This window comes from Pinus tabuliformis, chromosome 6 (genome assembly GCF_031772625.1).
Source record: "Pinus tabuliformis cultivar Carrire ecotype Pingquan chromosome 6, CPIR1, whole genome shotgun sequence".
In the NCBI taxonomy this organism is placed as follows: Eukaryota; Viridiplantae; Streptophyta; class Pinopsida; order Pinales; family Pinaceae; genus Pinus; species Pinus tabuliformis.
The window spans coordinates 1,970,860,163-1,970,878,892 of NC_142292.1; the positions used below are offsets into that span (position 1 = coordinate 1,970,860,163).

At 39.1% G+C, this 18,730-nt stretch overlaps 1 protein-coding gene across 1 annotated transcript in view; it reads left to right on the forward strand.

The window, feature by feature from the left end:
• The window catches only part of LOC149267097 (uncharacterized), a 203,381-nt gene that overhangs the window by 35,723 nt on the left and 148,928 nt on the right, over positions 1-18,730 (forward strand). The window lies entirely within an intron of this gene.

Sequence of the window (18,730 nt, forward strand, 5' to 3'; positions counted from 1 at the left end):
ACAACTATGACACTGCCAAATCGTGCTGATGGCAGGTTGCACCATACTAGCCTCATGCTGCCATCACGGTTTTTACTTGGATACTCGCGTTGATCCCTAAAAGGCAAGTTTCCCAAAGAGGACAAGAACCTTCATGATCTAGAGGCTTCCAGAACGATGAGTTGGAGGTTGTTCATTGTGGATGTGGTCGACTTCTCCCAATATTTCTATTTGATCTTATCCCTATGAACTTCTTCCTTGAGATGAGGGCCTTCCCCTATCTTTGGTGGGATCCTAACTCCCTCTCCCTGCCTATATATTCATCCTCCTCCATTCCCAAATGGTTGGTCTCTGATTATTTGCACCTTTATGTTGAGATAGTGCCTACATGCTATTCAGTTTGGCTTGGAGAAGGAGTGCTTGGAGAGCTTGAGCTTGGACTTGGACACTCACTCAAGGAAGGCTTACTAACATCAAGGCCTAGGTTGTATGCTTCCTCTTTTATTTCTTAATATATAAAACGGTTGGTTCACTTTCCATAAATGCTTGTGTTAATACATCGTTTATCTTAATGCTCCTTGATCTGTTAAGTGGATTACATTCGATTATGATTGTTGCACTTGTATGCTTTGTTATGTCTTTGGCCCCTTGTGCAGGTATTAAAATGATGTGAATAGTAAGGACTGAACTTGAGGAGTGAGCGATCAATCTCTTCAACAAAGGAGTGTGTTATATGATCAGAACAAGGTAGGTCTCCTTCCTCTTCTCCCATTTCAATTGTAATTTAGGAAAGTGTCTCGTAGATTGTCACGTTGGTTGCTAGTCCCACTCATTGGGCTAGAGGGATCTTCTTTGTCATTGTTACTGATCACAGATCACATTTTCGTTAGTACATGATGGTAGAGCTTACTGCTCAGTTGGGTCTCTGCCATGACAACTCAAATCCTTACTACCCATAGGCCAATGGCCAAGTTGAAGCGATTAATAAAGTCTTAATTACTATACTTCAACATACCATTGGGAAGCATAAAAAGAATTGACATCTCATGCGGTTCTTGACTCTTTGGGCTTACCGAACCTTAGCTAAGATAACCACTGGTTTCACTCCATTCCAGTTGGTATATGGTTTAGAGGTGACACTCCCTATCGAGTGTGAGATTCCTTCATTAAAGCTAGCTATTGAGTTACTCCCCGATACCTCACGGAAAGAGGAACAATTACTTTATCTCAAGAGGCTTGATGAGACCCGTTGTATCGTTGCAATGGTCATTGAAGCACAAGAAAAACGAGTTAAAGCTCATTATGATAAAATTATTTCTCCATGGGTTTTTGCTAAAGGTGACTTGTCTTGTTGTATGACCAAGCCAATGATAAGTTGGGAGCTGGGAAGTTCGGACGTATGTGGCATGGGCCATACATCGTTAAACGTGTCTTGCAAAAAGGTGCCTGTGAGCCGGTAGATTACAAAGGTAATGCATTAGTACAACCCCAAAATAGACTTTATCTGAAAAAGTATTATGCATGAGTTCCATGTAATTACTTTTGTACATTAGTGTGTGAATTCATTAGTGTGCTTTTTTTGATTTTTTGGTGTGATTGTTTGCTTTGTAGATGTGTTTCCTCTACTTACCTTGTGTTCCACTTGGTTTGCAGATGTCATCAAACCATTATGTTGGTTTTGCTTATGGTGCTTGTCATAGCACACGGAACTTATCCTCCACAACTTGGACACTCTTCACCCATGATGACGAGTTAATCAATTTACAAGGTATTTTCCTGGGACAAACAACTAAAAATATTGCCGAGTACAATGCAGTTATTGAACTATTATCAGAAGCAGTTGCTCTCGGAATTAGAAATTTGGTTGTTAAGTTAGATTCACAACTTGTTATGCTACAATTAAATGGTCATTATTCACTAAGAAATCCACAAATTTTGCGCATGTATCTACATGTTCAATTACTGGAAATAGATTTTGATTATATCACATATCAACACATTCCACAAAATTTGAATACATTAACAGATGCATTAGCAAATTATGTTTTAGATAGACATTTGCGTCACTTATGAAAACAATCGATCACATCATCATGATATATGGACACATAGGTAAACAATATATATATATATATATATATATATATATATATATATATATATATATATATCTATATATATATATATCGAGTCTGTCAAAGTTTGTTCATCAAAATCTCAAAAGATAAGTGTGCTGACACACATGGCTTTCAAAGCCTACAATAGTGCAGATAAACATGACTAGGAAAAGGCTATTCACCCACATGATGCTTGCGATAGTATGAGACTGCCCTGATCACTCGGCCTAACAACCGACGCAGTCTCGCAGACACTCCTATTGTATGCCTCTAGTACCGCAGTGGCTCGTCATCTATAGTCGCATACTCTGGAATCCCCCGAGTAATCACTTCCATATTTCGTTCCATCTCTACCATAGGATCTGCTCCTTCCTCGTATGGAGCATCTTCTATTTGATGTGCTACTCATCATGATATTGGCGACATGGCATGACACCTTTCCGGTCCTACATCTACAAAATTATCACAAGTAGAACTCTTAGATACACTTCAAACAAAAAAATTCATAAAACTCGAAAAAGTCCAAAAACAAGTTTTACTTACATCGGTCCACTATGCACCTGGTGGTAGAGGAAGATATGGATCTCCTTTGAAGTTCGTGCCCGCATAGGCATAGTCATCCACAATGATCAGTGGTTGGTGTAGCCAACCAAAGAATGACGGAGGGAAATGCATCCGTTGACCTTCTCCCCCTCGAGGCATGATCTCACTCCATATGAGCAACCTTAGATCTTATGGAGCTAGATCGTCCACCTCTACCCACTGGTATTGAAATAGGGGCACATGCTCCAAAAATAAAGTGACCAAAATCGACCTAAAGCTGAACTACTTCAAGTTTCCCAACTTGCCATTGGTCAATTGTCACTTCATGTTGACCAACAATCCTTCGCACCAGTTGAACACTGTTGGAGCAAGACAATCCACTATGTATTGGAATTGTGATTTCTTTGCCTCATGCAACGCTTACACCCCAGCTATATGGGAAATGGTGTGTAGAATCGTCCTCAAGGGAAGGTTGTCGATGGTTGCTATCTTCACCTTCCTGCTCACAATTGTCTTTGCACCGGGGTAATGCCTTCTGATCAAAGTATCAGTGCTCTCTCCTCCAGTACGGGCTCCAAAGAGTTGGAACCTGTCCCCTCTTCTGGACAATCTAGTGATGACGAAGATATTAGCTATTTCCAACTCTAGTTCTTGATCTTCAATGATGAATATCTACTGGTTGACATCCCATAGTCCAATGAGATATTCTAAGAGCTCATTTTGAGCTCTGAATCCTGGGGTTCGGAAGAACTTCAGTAATCTACAGTCCCTCAAAGCATTAACACACTCAATGCTTTGGGAAGCTTGGTGATTTTCTGCCTCGTGGCCTCTTTCCTTCCATTTGATGGCCATGTCTATCGAAATCTCTTGCAAACAACCCATAAACATTAGTTAGATGCCTTTACATGGATCAAAATCTTGAAACAACCGATCAAGGGAGAGGATTTTTCATTCTTTTTTCCGCTCTGCTTCAAGCGTGACTATCTAAATTATTTTCATGCTAGTAGCGCGAGAGCCTTTGGGCTCAGGGGCGATCAACGCGGATCCGATGATCATACTCGCATTGGTCACCCCCGATTTTAAAAATGAAAATCTGCCCCTTAACCAGCTAAAATTCCTATGAAATGGCATGAAATAAGTATGAAAAGCAAGAGAAAATGTAGATATCTTACCTGGAGCTAATGGTTCATGAAATGGTGCCCTGGATCTCCCACACTGCTTGCTCGAAGAATCAAGGAAAATGGGGTTAAATGCACTCTCCAATTTACTCCAAGTGAAATGGCAAAATGTTTTTACTTTTGGTCTATTTATAAGTTTTAAATGCACTTTTGCCAATATTTTCTTATTTTTCTCGATATCAGTGATTTTTGGTTGTCTTTGTGCAGTTACAGGATCTCTTTGGTGGTAACATTGATCATTTTTTACTAATTCAACGAGTTTTTGTTTTATCTCTTTTCTGGACTCGTTTAAAAATAAACGGAAAAGGAACCCCCCTGGAGTCATCTTTAAGCTCTTTTCTGACTCTCGAAATATGAAAATATTTAAGCAAAGTCTTTCGGAAGAAATCACATAGGAGAAATTTTTTGGTCCTATGAAAAGATTGTCGAGTGCTTGTCTTTTCGAACTTGTTAAATTATGACGTCGTCTCAATATACATTTACCCCTTTTTCAGGCTAGGATTGTTTTCTACCTTTTCTGGTTCGAGAGACAAATTATGAAAAGGGACCTGATGGAGTTTTCCTTTTTCGTCTCTTTTTCAAACTCTCTAAATATGAAAAAGACCTCGAGTTATTCTTTCATCAGACTCATAAAATTTAAAAGACAAAAGACTTGTCACCATGATGAGACCAAGTTTCTCCTTCCTAGGACTCGTAAAACTTACTAGGATGGATTCATTTGAAGAATGAACTTATACGACAAGCATATGCTATCCCCTTCAAGCTTGTCATTAAAAATAATTGGTGTACTCGCTAGAAATAGTGGGGAAAATGAAAGTGAAACATCTCTTGTATAGGCAGCATATCGCTCTTGAACATGATACTCATTTGTTTCTCATGTCGGGTTTGGGATATTCTCCCTCAATCACTTGTTTTTATGGGTTTTGGTGATCCATTTTGCCTCTCATATGACTATTCCACTTCATTATCATGACCCTTAATCCTATGTTGAGTCAAATGCTACCACACTCCGGATTCATGTCACCGATATGTTCAAGAGAAGTCCTATCTGCAGCTTATTACCTATACATTGTCTGAGCTTTTGCCACAGTCCTGGATCATACTCATTTATTCCACTTTATTCCTTGTTTCATGTCAATGATAGGGGAATCAATATGGTCCTCCTTCGACAGGTCACTTCCTGTCAACTTCAACTCATTATCCAAGAAGATGACTTAGAGAATCCATTTCAGTACCTTAGAGATTGCATGCTTTAATGGCAAGTTCTTTGCATCCGATGACAAGTTTTCATCATTGGTCTTCGATTAGATGTTTCCATGAGTGTTTTACTTTAGCTTCATTTTCACTTTCATGGATTGTACTATCGTACCTTGAGGACCATTGTAGTTATAGGTGGTTTCTCTCATGCCTTTTAACGATCCACCTCATTGGCTGGTAATCAGGTGGTTTTCTAGCATGTTCGACTTCGACACATTCATTCACATATTAGAATTCATACTTTGACTGGGTTGGGATGGAGCGCAAGACCCTGAGTTTTGTCTGATGTAACTCAGGTTGCGTAGGAGTTATGTATTGTTCATGATTGTATACATTTTTCCTCTATACGGATGGCTACGACCATACCGTGGGACCTTATATTTATGATGATGATGATCCTTCTATATCAGGTGGTTGTGTCCATACCTTGGATCTTAGACTTCCAGATGATCCTTTTCATTCGGATGGTTGCGCCCATACCATGGATCTTTTCACATTGTCCTTCATATTCGGATGGCTGCGTCCTTACCATGGATTCATGTTTTGATATTAGATATGTATATGTATATGCATCCTTGATTTGCAGGTCTCCTGATAGTGTTTGCAGGTCTCCTGATAGCGATCACTCCCTGTTTTGCCTTCATGCTTTAGGGGGCATCTATTATACAATATTTTATCATGCCTCCTACACTTGCCTGTGTCATACCCCAAAGTTCCTCAAACTTGGCAATTATGTAGTGTACTCATCCTAATATGTAGTCTAGATCCTCCCTGGAGAACTGATGAAAACATGCCTTGAGCCTTCCCTGAAGAAGTAAGCTCAAAAACCCTAATTTCAGGATTAACACGACTATGACACTACCAACTCGTGCTGATGGTAGGTTGCACCATACTAGCCTCACGCTGCCAGCGCGGTTTTTACTTGGATACTCACGCTGATCCCTAAAAGGAAAGTTTTCCCAAAGAGGACAAGAAGCTTTGTGATCTAGAGGCTTCCAGAACGACGAGTTAGAGGTTGTTCGTTGTGGATGTGGTCGAATTCTCCTAATATTTCCCTTTGATCTTATCCCTATGAACTTCCTCCTTGAGATGAGGGCCTTCCCCTATCTTTGGTGAAATCCTAACTCCCTCTCCCTGCCTATATACATCCTCTTCCATTCCCAAATGGTTTGTCTCTAATTATTTTCACCTTTATGCTGAGATAGTGCCTACATGCTATTCACTTTGGCTTGGAGAAGGGGTGCTTGGAGAGCTTGAGCTTGGACTTGTACATTCACTCAAGGAGCACTTACTAACATCAAGGCCTAGGTTGTATGCTTCCTCTTTTATTTCTTAATATATACAACTGCTGGTTCACTTTCCATAAATGCTTGTTTTAATGCATCATTTATCTTAATGCTACTCGATCTGTTAAGTGGATTACATTCGATTATGCTTGTTGTACTTGTATGCTTTGTTGTGTCTTTAGCACCTTGTGCAGGTATTCAAACGTTGTAAACAGTAAGGATTGAACCTGAGGAGCGATCAATCAAGATCTTCGACAAAGGAGTGTGTTGTAGTATCTGAATGAGGTAAGTCTCCTTCCTCTTCTCTCATTTTGATTGTAATTTAGGAAAGTGTATCGTAGATTGTCACCTTGGTTGTTAGTCCCACTCATTGGGCTAGAGGGATCGTCTTTGTCTACAGAGAGGATTTACCTAGACAAAAGTGACCTTGTTATTAATCTATCTAGCATGGCTACTAAGGTCTCGACAACCTTACTAAATGGGCACACATAGGTTAGGGGAACATACAAGATAGGGGCCCATTATCACCTTGGCCAAACCCCTATTATTTATGCCCAACACCCCTTAAACATCCAAGGGAGGAGTCCCTCAATTCCCCATAACTATACATTTCGTTATGTTATCACTAGAATCTATAGTTCATGTATATGTTAATTGTCCATAAGTTTTTATAAAGTCTCGAGGTCTTGTAAATAGGTTTGTTAGCTTATGTCAATTTCAAAATTTGAAATTCAAGAGTTATGGATGAAATTCGTGTAAAGGCAAGGGTATTAGTCATCCTCCATCATTGTTAGTTATGTCATGTCATGTCATTGGTACTTGCGCAGTTTCGCAGCGCGGGTATGATGTCTTAGGTACTTGCGCAGTTTCGCAGCGCGAATGTGATTGGTCAGTTCTGCTGCGAAATAATGTTTGCGTGTTTTCGTAGCACCCCGTTTGTCAGCGATTTCGTAGCGCATTCCCTTAAATTTGAACTGCCCGCGCTACGAAATCGGGGTTTCAGGCTTTTGTGCAGCGTTTTTCCCTGAATGTCTAATCCGAGAAGTGGTGAGTCACGAATCCGGTCATGATTGTTTCTTCACACCATTTCTATGTCATGATTAGCCATTACTTTGCCATCAGGTCCGAAGTCATAGAGTTAGGTGTCAGTTTGGAGGACGTTATAGAAGATGGTCATTCCATAATGTGTTCTTCATAACATATGAATGTTTTTGCTCTATGAAAAGCTTGAGCTTTATTCTAAACAGACTACTGCAAGCGAGCCTGATCTCTACAGCTAAAGAGTGTTTTCTCGCTGCAAACCACCGTCATTCCCTTGTGTAGAATTGCGCAAAGAAGCATGGAAAGAAAGGAACACCGTTCGGGTAAATGTGTGAGAACAGAGCCGGAGGGATTAGATGTAACCCTCAGGAATGAGGAGGTAGCAAAGGCGTTTAGAAGTGCTGGTTGTTGGCGGTTTTGTGAAAAACTAAAGGGTGGACATGCAGAAGTGACCAAGGCATTTGCATTGAACTTCACTGGACTCAATTCGAAGGTGGCCATGTTGGAGTTTCCGGTATCCCCTGAAGTCATCTCTACTGTCACAGAAATCCCGAGGGGTGGCCAAGAGTGGTTCAAGAATTTCAAGTTTGACATGGGTCCGTGTAAGGAGTTCTTAAAGGCACCATATGTAGACGAAGATCTCACTAAAGCTGTCCCAAGGAGCTATCTAAAGGAGAATTATGCTATGCTATTGACATGTATCCAGAAGTACTTGACATGTGAAGGTCGGTACAACAAAGTCTACTCATACCATTTCAAGCTACTGCTACACTTCACTGGTAAGAGCTCAATAGACATACCTTTTTACTTATTCAGGAGTATTAGTAAGATGTGTGATAAGATTCAGTTGAAGAAGGAAGCTTATGAAACATCTCTTTTTCATCATGGTCTGGTTAAATTACTGGTGTTGGATAGCCTACATAAAATTGGTAAGGACTGGGATTCGTTTGTGTTCATGGCCGGTTTCCCTAGTAAAACGGGCCTCACTCCGTTACCTGTAAGAGAAAGAGAAGATAGGAGTGAGGAAACTACTTTGGCTGAGATTAGGAAGGAAGTAACAGACCATAAGAAGCCCAAAGCTAAAACAAAGAAGCCAGAGAGGTCTGTAACAGTCAAAGAAACACCTGAAGCATCAATGAAGAAAACTCCTAAGTCAGCAGCTAAAGAAACACCTGAAGCATCAGTAGACAAAACTTCAAAATCATCTAGAGTATCTGAAAAGGAAACTTCTAAGTCATCTCCTAAAGAAACACCTCAATCATCAAAACAGAAGACTCACAAAGGAAAAGATGAAATTAAGTCTAGTGAAGTTGAAAGGGTTTCAAGGGTGAGAACTAGAGGCCAGCTAAGCAAAGAAAAAGGAAAGTCAGCCCCTGTGGAAGAGAGTCCTGTTTCTAAGGGTAGTTTAAATGACTTGTTGGAAGCCATTGAATTAGAACAAGAGCATCCAATTCAAATTGAACCACTTGAAATTGAGCAAGATCAATTGGTATCACCAATGCATATTGATCTAACACAATCTTCACCTGAAAGTTCTAAGAAGTCAAAGGCTTCTAAAAGGTTAAAGTTTGAAGAACCAGGTGAAGAGTATGCCTTTAAACCTCGTAGGCCAATGACTAGAAGGCAAATGAAAGAAGTAGAAAAGGCTCAAAAAGAGAAAGTACCTTCAGAGATGCCTAGGACAGAGGCACTTGAAATTTTCTCTGAAATAGTTCAAGCAGCTAAAAACAAGAACAAGGACAATAAGGTGGTTATTGGTCAAAGTGGAAATGTGATTGCCATTAAGAAACAAGCTGGAGCAAGCAAGGAAATACCTCAGGTTCAAAATGTTTTTAAAGAAAAGGCAGTAAGATACACAAGCTATAAGAAAGCTGTAATGAAAGGTAAAACAAGTTTGATCAGTCAAGCTAGTTCAGTATCAGATGCTTATGTATGGACAGTGCCTGCTCTGAAACAGGCAAAGGTTATGAAACAAATGAATGCAGGTCTAAGAGCCAAGAACAAGAAGTTGAAGGAAGAAGTCATCAGCCTGAAAGAGAAGCTAGACAAGCTAGCTAAATGATTCAAAGAGGAATGTGTTTTTTCAAATTTTGATATATTTTGGGGTCACCGTCTTTTTAAAAAGCTTTTTGAGACTTTTTGATGTATTCACACCTGTATAGAATGACTGAAGAAATCACAGACTTGAGTTATTGCTGTTTCAAGGTTCATGTATTTAATTTTGATGACCTACAGCAGTTTCGTAGCGTGCTACGAAACTGCTGTAGATGACTGGTTATGTTGAAAACTTGAGTTGGAATGCTGAGGTCAGCAAATATTTAAAGAGATGATTTAATGCCAGCATGGAGGTTATGGAAGATCAGTCAGATATTTAAAAAGGAGGCCAGGTGTAAATATTCGAGGTAAAGGTAAAGTTTTGTCTTTTGTTGAAAGTCACTTTATCTCCGAATTTTTAGGGTTTTGATAGAGCTGCTGAGGTGTTAAGTGATACACTTGTCTAGTTATGGGATAGCCAGATCATGAGTTTTCTTCAGTCACACGGGACTATCCAAGGATTAAATGGCTTGAAGATGGATCATTAATATATGAACACCGATGGGAGGCAGCAACCGAGAATATAGGCTTCATTTTCTTATTGGTTGTTGAATCATCTATGCATCAGGTATCCGGAGCTGTTCATACATTGAATCTGCTTTCAGTTTGGGTGTGGTTATTATTGTAATGCTACAGGTGGCAAGCTCCAAGAATGCAGCAAAGTATACGAGGAGAAAGACTTAAAGTGCCAATATGATGGAATCCTCTGTTTTCGTAGCACCATATCTCTTGTAATCAATCAGTTTGTTTATGATATAGTTAAGGTCATTAATGTCAAAATTCCGAGCTCCCTTCATGCTTGTTGAGGAGTCTCGTGCAGTAGTGTTTTGATAGGCTATATATAGGAATAACTTTTATGTAAAAAAGGTTGGATACTTAATAGAAAAACAGTGTTGTTTTGGGCCATTGTAAGACCTTTTTTGACAGTAATAGTAAAACAGAGTTATTCTCTTCTCAAGATTCTCGAAGGATTGTCATGATCAAATGTAGTGATGATGTGTTATACTTTATGTTATTTTATGGTTTTGTTGTATGCAATCACTCAGAATTCATAATTATATGCTCTGACTTCCTGTGTATACAGCAAGCTATGTGTTGGTGGAATATGTTTGACATGTAATGCTAAGAGCCTTGATTTCCATGAGGTCACTGTGTTTTCCTTGTTTACTTGATATTATAGACTCCATAGCCCAATGAGAGCTAGTTTGATGTGTTTCCAACCAGTTATGCTTTCATAAGTGAATAAAGAGTTAGCCATCTAGTGTTTGAAGGATTTTATTAAGAGTTGTGAGAGAGCCCTCTCTGATTAGGAAGGCTAATTCCTAATCTAAAGTTTGGTCTGAAACAGTTACATGAGACTTTGCTTGGTTGCAGTCCCTAGTACTGGTTTTGTGATAACATTTTGGTGCGTCTGCCGGGAGCTTAAGATTGAATTTCTGAAGGTAGCAGGAGTTCAAATGATTTTCGAGGCTGCATTCTACCTTGGTGACTCCATTTGTTATTTTAAAGTTTAAAGGTGGCTTCGAAAGGAAGGTACACAAGGAGTAACCCTGATCCAAATCCACCTAGTCCTGTGGAAAATCCGAATATCATCTCAAGGAGTAAACAAAGATTCTCTGACATACCAGGTACTTCAAGTATTTCAAAGTCATTATTTACTGAGTTTTCTAGAAGTCCTGAGAATAAACTTGTTGATGATAAAGTTCAAGAAGTCATATTAAGGTCTGAAAATGAAGAAGAATTAATTGGTATCATTTTGGATCTACAAAAGAGAGGTATTGATACCTCTTCTCTAATTTCACATAAAGATAAAGAGGAGTTTTGGGAAATTGTTTCTTCTGAGCTATTATTAGAGAAAGAAGATTTAAAACAGCTCAAGGAGCTTGACCCTTTCGAAATTTTGCTCAACTCAAAGATTGGTTTACCTCTTCCAAATTGGAGTTCTTTTGTTAGTGGTCTACAAAGTCCTAATAGTCCTTTTCGTACTCATATTTTGTCCTCTGCTTCTGCAAGTCCAAATAGCCCTCAACCCACATTTCATACTAGTTCTGGTCATAACATACCTATTGTCACTCTTCCTCCTTTCATTATGGCCGTACCTGCTAGGTATGCTCGTTTGGCTCTTCCTGCTGTTCTGCATGATTTACCAAATAAATATGCTGCTAGGATCCCAACATGGGGAGGAGATGAGGACATTACAGCTGAAGAGCATGTGGATAGATTCAATGACTTTATTGATGGATATGAAGTGGATGATGAAGATGTCAAATTGAGATTGTTTGCTCAGTCTTTCATTGGAGAGGTTAGGAAATGGTTCAAGGCCTTGGGAGCTGGTAGCATTCACAGTTGGGCTGAGTTTGAAGATAGCTTTCTGAGGAAGTGGGGAAATAGAACTAATCCAGTTCAGGCCCTCACTGAATACAATAATTTAAGAAGAATTCCAGATGAGACTATTCAAAATTTTTCTAAGAGGTTTAACAAGATTTATAATTCCATTCCAGCTCACTTGAAACCTCCTGGAGCTTTAGCACAATTAAGATATGCTGAGTCTTTTGATTCTGACTTCTCTCTTTTACTCAGAGAAAGAGAGTCTGCTACATTGGCTGACATGCAAAATGATGCTATCAAAGTAGAGGTGAATATACTTGCTGCTAAAAAGTCTAAGATGGCTAAGACCAAGATAAAGGAAGAGGAAAGGCCTTCTACTTCTGCTCAAGAGGATAAAGTTGAAACCATGATAAAGACTATGGAAAAATTGATGGACCAATTAGCACTTGGGAATACTGCTGCTCCTCAAGCACAACAAGAACCTCGGTTCAGAAATCCCCAGTTTAGAAGGCCACAAAATCAACAAAGGCCAAGGGAGAATAGAAATCAACAAGCTGATCCCCCTATTAGACCTCCGTTTCAGCAAAATATGGTAGATGGAGAAGAAGAATCTGAGGATCCTGAAGAATCTATTCATTGTCTTGGTGAAGAAGATTCAGAGATCTTTCTAACAAAAGAGGAACATGATGAGTCTAGTCAACAAAAAGTTGAAGAAGAACCTTCAGATTTCCTAAAGGGTTATCAGCATGCCATATTTGAAATTCAAAAGCAATATAACCTCAGAAATAGAGATGTCCCCATTACAGCAAACAAGGGTCAGCCTAAGAAGAATATTCCAAAAGCAGTGGAAGACAAAAAAGAAAAGCCAAAACAAGCTGAAGAAAAAGGTGATGCTCCTATTGAAAAGAAAGAGAATCAAGCTCTTGTTCTTCCTAAGGAAGTTGAGAAGTCTACTCCAGGATTCAATATAGAAAATGAGATTTCTAAAATTAAAATATCAGTCCCATTTAATGAACTTTTGAAAGTAAACAAGTATAGAAGCAAGATTGTGGAAATGCTTAATTCTCCCCCGGGAGGAGCTGATATTTTAAATTTGCAAGAAGACAATCCTATCATTTGTTTGGGCCCAAGGCTTGAAGATGAGCAGAATGATGAATTTCCTCCTTTTTATATAAGCATCAATATACATGAAATGACTCTTCATAATGCCATGTTGGACTCAGGAGCATCTCATAATCTTATGCCCAAAGTCATTATGGAAAGGTTAGGATTGGAAGTGACCAGACCTTATAAAGATTTATTTTCTTTTGATTCTAAGAGGGTGCATTGTATTGGGTTAATTAAGGATGTTGTTGTGGCTCTTACACAAATCCCAGCCAAAACCACTGTCATGGATATTGTTGTGGCTGATGTTCCACCTAAATTTGGAATATTACTTTCAAGATCATGGGCAGCTAAAATTAAGGGTACTATGCAAATGGATTTGACTTATGCTACTATTCCAGTATTTGGAGAGCAGAGAAGGTTATACCGGGAAACAAGGATGGCATATATGGTGAGTAGTAAGGATAAACCACAGAATTTTCCTATCTATTCTTGTGACACAGGCTTGGGATCAGCCATTCTATTTAATGAATCAGTGGGAGAAGAATCACAGAAAGAAAAAGCAGAAAATCAGTGTGAAGAGTTGCAGCAAAGTAATGAAGAAGACATTTCTGGTTGCTGGTCTTTGTATTTTGATGGAGCAGCAGGGAAGGAAGGAGCTGGCGCTGGAATTTGGATCATGAGTCCAGCTGATGAGAGTAAGTTTCTGTCTTATAAGCTCAATTTTGATTGCACAAATAACATGGCCGAGTATGAGTCCTTGGTTTTAGGCCTAGAAAATTTGATTGAGTTCAAGGCAAAAAACATTGCTGTTTATGGGGACTCTGAGCTAGTTATAAAGCAAGTTCAAGGTGTTTACCAAACAAAAGATGCAAGAATGAGAGCTTATAGGAATTTGGTGTTAGAATTGTTGGAAAAGTTTCAATCATACACTTTCAATGTCAAAACCAGAGAGCAGAATTCCATGGCAGATTCTCTTGCTGTAGCAGCTAGTCTTTTTGTCATTCCTAAACATGCTTCTGACAGTTATGAAGTCAAAGTCCGCCATAGGCCAGTAATCCCTGATAATATATTAAATTGGCAAGTCTTTGAAGATGACCAGCAGGTGAAAAGTTTCATAGAATTGAAAGGAGAATTTGAGCATTGTCAAATTGATCAGCAAAACATGTTAGTTGAAACAAAAGAAAAGTCTGAGGTATTACAGCTCCAAAATAATCTCATCCCTAAAGGTCTTATTCCACTTGAGGAGCTTTTTGATCAGAATGATGTCTTTAAGGCGCCAAGGTTGCAAGCAAATGAAGAGGAGATAGAAAACTGCAATCTAGGTGATTTAGTAGCGCCTAAATTGATCAAAATTTCAAAATTTTTATCAGCTGATCTAAAGGTTAAGTACATTGATCTGATGAAGAAGTTTATTGATGTGTTTGCTTGGAATTATACTGATCTCAAACAATATGATTCCTCAGTTATACAACATACAATCCCCATCAAGCCAAATGAGAAACCTTTTAAGCAAAAATTGAGAAGAATAAATCCTCTGCTAATGCCATTAATTGAGAAAGAAGTCAAGAAGCTGTTTGATGCAAAGATCATTGTTCCTATCAGATTTTCAAATTGGTTAGCCAACTTGGTTCCAGTGAGGAAAAAGAACGGAGAAATAAGGATTTGCATAGACTTTAGGAATTTGAACAAGGCTTCACTCAAGGACAATTATTCTCTTCCTAAAATGGATCTTATGTTGCAGAATATTGTAGGTTCTCAAAGAATGTCAATGTTAGATGGCTTTTCAGGATACAACCAAATCCTTGTTCATCCAGAGGATCAGGAGAAGACAACCTTTACTACACCATGGGGCACCTTTATGTATGCTAAGATGCCTTTTGGCCTCATGAATGCAGGGGCGACTTTCCAAAGGGCTATGGACATTGCTTTTGCAGAGGAGAAAGATAAATCAGTTGTGGTATACCTTGATGATATCACAGTATTTTCAAAGAGAGAGGAAGATCATTTAAAGCATCTGGAAAAGATATTATTGAAGTGTAGAAGGTTCGGCATTTCTTTGAATCCAACTAAAAGTATCTTTGCTTTGACTTCTGGTAAGTTGCTTGGGCATATCATTTCTCAAGAAGGCATTAAAATAGATCCAAATAGAGTTAGTGCTATTTCAAGGCTGGATTTGCCAAGGAGTAAGAAAGAAGTTCAGTCTTTTCTTGGTAAAGTCAATTTTGTTAGGAGGTTCATTCCTAACTTTGCAGAGGTGGTTAAGCACATCACAAAAATGCTAAAGAAGGGAGCAGACTTTAGGTGGACAGCTGAGGCAAGAAAGTCATTTGAAGAAATTAAAAAAGCACTCACTCAAGCACCGGTTCTTATTAGTCCTGATTTCTCCAAGGAATTTTTAATATTCACTTATGCCTCTGAAGATACAATCGCTGGAGTTCTTTTACAGAAAGGGAATCAAGGTACTGAGCAGCCTATCTCATTCTTTAGTAAAACATTGGCAAATGCTGAATTAAAGTATAACATTTTAGAAAAGCAAGCATATGCTTTGGTAAAGGCAATCAAAGATTTTAGAATCTATGTGCTTCATTCTCATATTATTGCATTTGTGCCAAGTGCTGTTATTAAAGAAATTCTCACACAAGCAGACCCGGATGGTAAAAGAGGGAAATGGATAGCCAAATTGTTGGAATATGATATTGAAATTAGGCCAACTAAATTGGTGAAGGGTCAAGGGTTAGCAGAGTTGCTAACTCACTCAAATCTAGACTGCAGTGACATTAATTTTAATGCAGAAATATCAGAAATTTTTGAAGAAGAGGAAGAGTTGGTTCAAATCAATGAAAAATTTCTGATATCTGAATGGTATAAGGATGTCTCATTTGTACTACAGCACAACAGAGCCCCTGACAATCTTCCCAAGTCTAGGGCTCGTTTCATCAAGCTGAAATCTCTTAAATATTTTGTTTATGAACAGAATTTATTTTGGAAGGATGCTGGAGGGATTCTACTAAGTTGCTTGATTGAAGAGGAGGCTGATAGGGTGATTGAAGAATTTCATAAAGGAGACTGTGGAGGTCACCATTATTGGAAGGCGACTGCTAATAAAATATTGAGAGCCGGGTATTTTTGGCCCACCATGTTCAAAGATATTTACAAAAAGGTTGCAGCCTGTCATGAATGTCAGTTGTTTGAAGGTAAAAGGAAGCTCATGCCTATGCCTCTAGTTCCTATTTATGTAGAAGCGCCCTTTCAGCAGTGGGGGCTAGATTTTATAGGTGAGATACATCCCTCTTCATCAGGCCAACATCGGTGGATACTTACAACCACTGATTATTTCACAAAGTGGATAGAGGCAGTGCCAACTAGACAAGCTAATGATGCAGTTATTATTTCCTTCTTAGAGAACAATATTTTATCAAGGTTTGGATGTCCACTCAAGCTTGTCACAGATAATGCTCAAGCATTTAAGTCTAAGAGAATGATAAACTTTTGCCACCAATATCATATTTCTCTTGGTCACTCTACAGCCTATTATCCACAAGGCAATGGTCTAGCTGAAAGTTCAAATAAGAGTCTTGTGAGGATTATCAAGAAATTGCTGGAAGAGAACAAGAAAACTTGGCATTTGAAACTGAAGTATGCATTATGGGCTGATCGCATATGCACTAAGAGATCTATTGGAACCTCTCCTTATGAACTTGTGTACGGAGCAGAAGCTATTTTTCCAACGTCTCTTGGTGTCCCAGTTATGAAATTAATTCAAGGACTTGAAGAAGAGCCCAATGCCATACAGAGGAGGATTAATCAATTGATTGCATTACAAGAAAAAAGGAATGAAGTGGTTGAAGATTATCAACAAAATCAGAATAGAGTCAAGAGGGCTTTTGACAAGAAGATTAAAGATGTGACCTTTCAAATTAATGACAAGGTTTTGAAATGGGAAGCCAAAATTGAGGAAAAGGGCAAACATGGTAAGTTTGAGAATTTATGGAAGGGGCCATATTTGATCTCTGCCTTCCATGGAAACAATACTTATATTTTGCAAGAAGTTGATGGATCACAGTATGCTGGTGGGCCTGTCAATGGCAGGTTCTTAAAGCATTATTATCAGTGAAAAGTCTGCCAAGTAGTTCATGATCATTGTAAATAATCATTGCTTTTGAAGTGTTTTGTGCTAGCAATAAGTGACAAGCTGAACTAGCAGATTTTAGCCCAAGGAGAAGGCCCACAAAGTTTGAGAGGAATGCTTGTCAGCCAGATGTGAGTGTAATAAATGGATAAAGCACTGGTACTACGTGTTCTTAGTGTACCACAGGGGCACACTATCCCTAGTGGAGCCACTGTTATCACTAGAATCTATAGTTCATGTATATGTTAATTGTCCATAAGTTTTTATAAAGTCTTGAGGTCTTGTAAATAGGTTTGTTAGCTTATGTCAATTTCAAAATTTGAAATTCAAGAGTTATGGATGAAATTCGTGTAAAGGCAAGGGTATTAGTCATCCTCCATCATTGTTAGTTATGTCATGTCATGTCATTGGTACTTGTGCAGTTTCGCAGCGCGGGTATGATGTCTTAGGTACTTGCGCAGTTTCGCAGCGCGAATGTGATTGGTCAGTTCTGCTGCAAAATAATGTTTGCGTGTTTTCGTAGCACCCCGTTTGTCAGCGATTTCGTAGCGCATTCCCTTAAATTTGAACTGCCCGCGCTACGAAATCGGGGTTTCAGGCTTTTGTGCAGCGTTTTTCCCTGAATGTCTAATCCGAGAAGTGGTGAGTCACGAATCCGGTCATGATTGTTTCTTCACACCATTTCTATGTCATGATTAGCCATTACTTTGCCATCAGGTCCGAAGTCATAGAGTTAGGTGTCAGTTTGGAGGACGTTATAGAAGATGGTCATTCCATAATGTGTTCTTCATAACATATGAATGTTTTTGCTCTATGAAAAGCTTGAGCTTTATTCTAAACAGACTACTGCAAGCGAGCCTGATCTCTACAGCTAAAGAGTGTTTTCTCGCTGCAAACCACCGTCATTCCCTTGTGTAGAATTGCGCAAAGAAGCATGGAAAGAAAGGAACACCGTTCGGGTAAATGTGTGAGAACAGAGCCGGAGGGATTAGATGTAACCCTCGGGAATGAGGAGGTAGCAAAGGCGTTTAGAAGTGCTGGTTGTTGGCGGTTTTGTGAAAAACTAAAGGGTGGACATGCAGAAGTGACCAAGGCATTTGCATTGAACTTCACTGGACTCAATTCGAAGGTGGCCATGTTGGAGTTTCCGGTATCCCCTGAAGTCATCTCTACTGTCACAGAAATCCCGAGGGGTGGCCAAGAGTGGTTCAAGAATTTCAAGTTTGACATGGGTCCGTGTAAGGAGTTCTTAAAGGCACCATATGTAGACGAAGATCTCACTAAAGCTGTCCCAAGGAGCTATCTAAAGGAGAATTATGCTATGCTATTGACATGTATCCAGAAGTACTTGACATGTGAAGGTCGGTACAACAAAGTCTACTCATACCATTTCAAGCTGCTGCTACACTTCACTGGTAAGAGCTCAATAGACATACCTTTTTACTTATTCAGGAGTATTAGTAAGATGTGTGATAAGATTCAGTTGAAGAAGGAAGCTTATGAAACATCTCTTTTTCATCATGGTCTGGTTAAATTACTGGTGTTGGATAGCCTACATAAAATTGGTAAGGACTGGGATTCGTTTGTGTTCATGGCCGGTTTCCCTAGTAAAACGGGCCTCACTCCGTTACCTGTAAGAGAAAGAGAAGATAGGAGTGAGGAAACTACTTT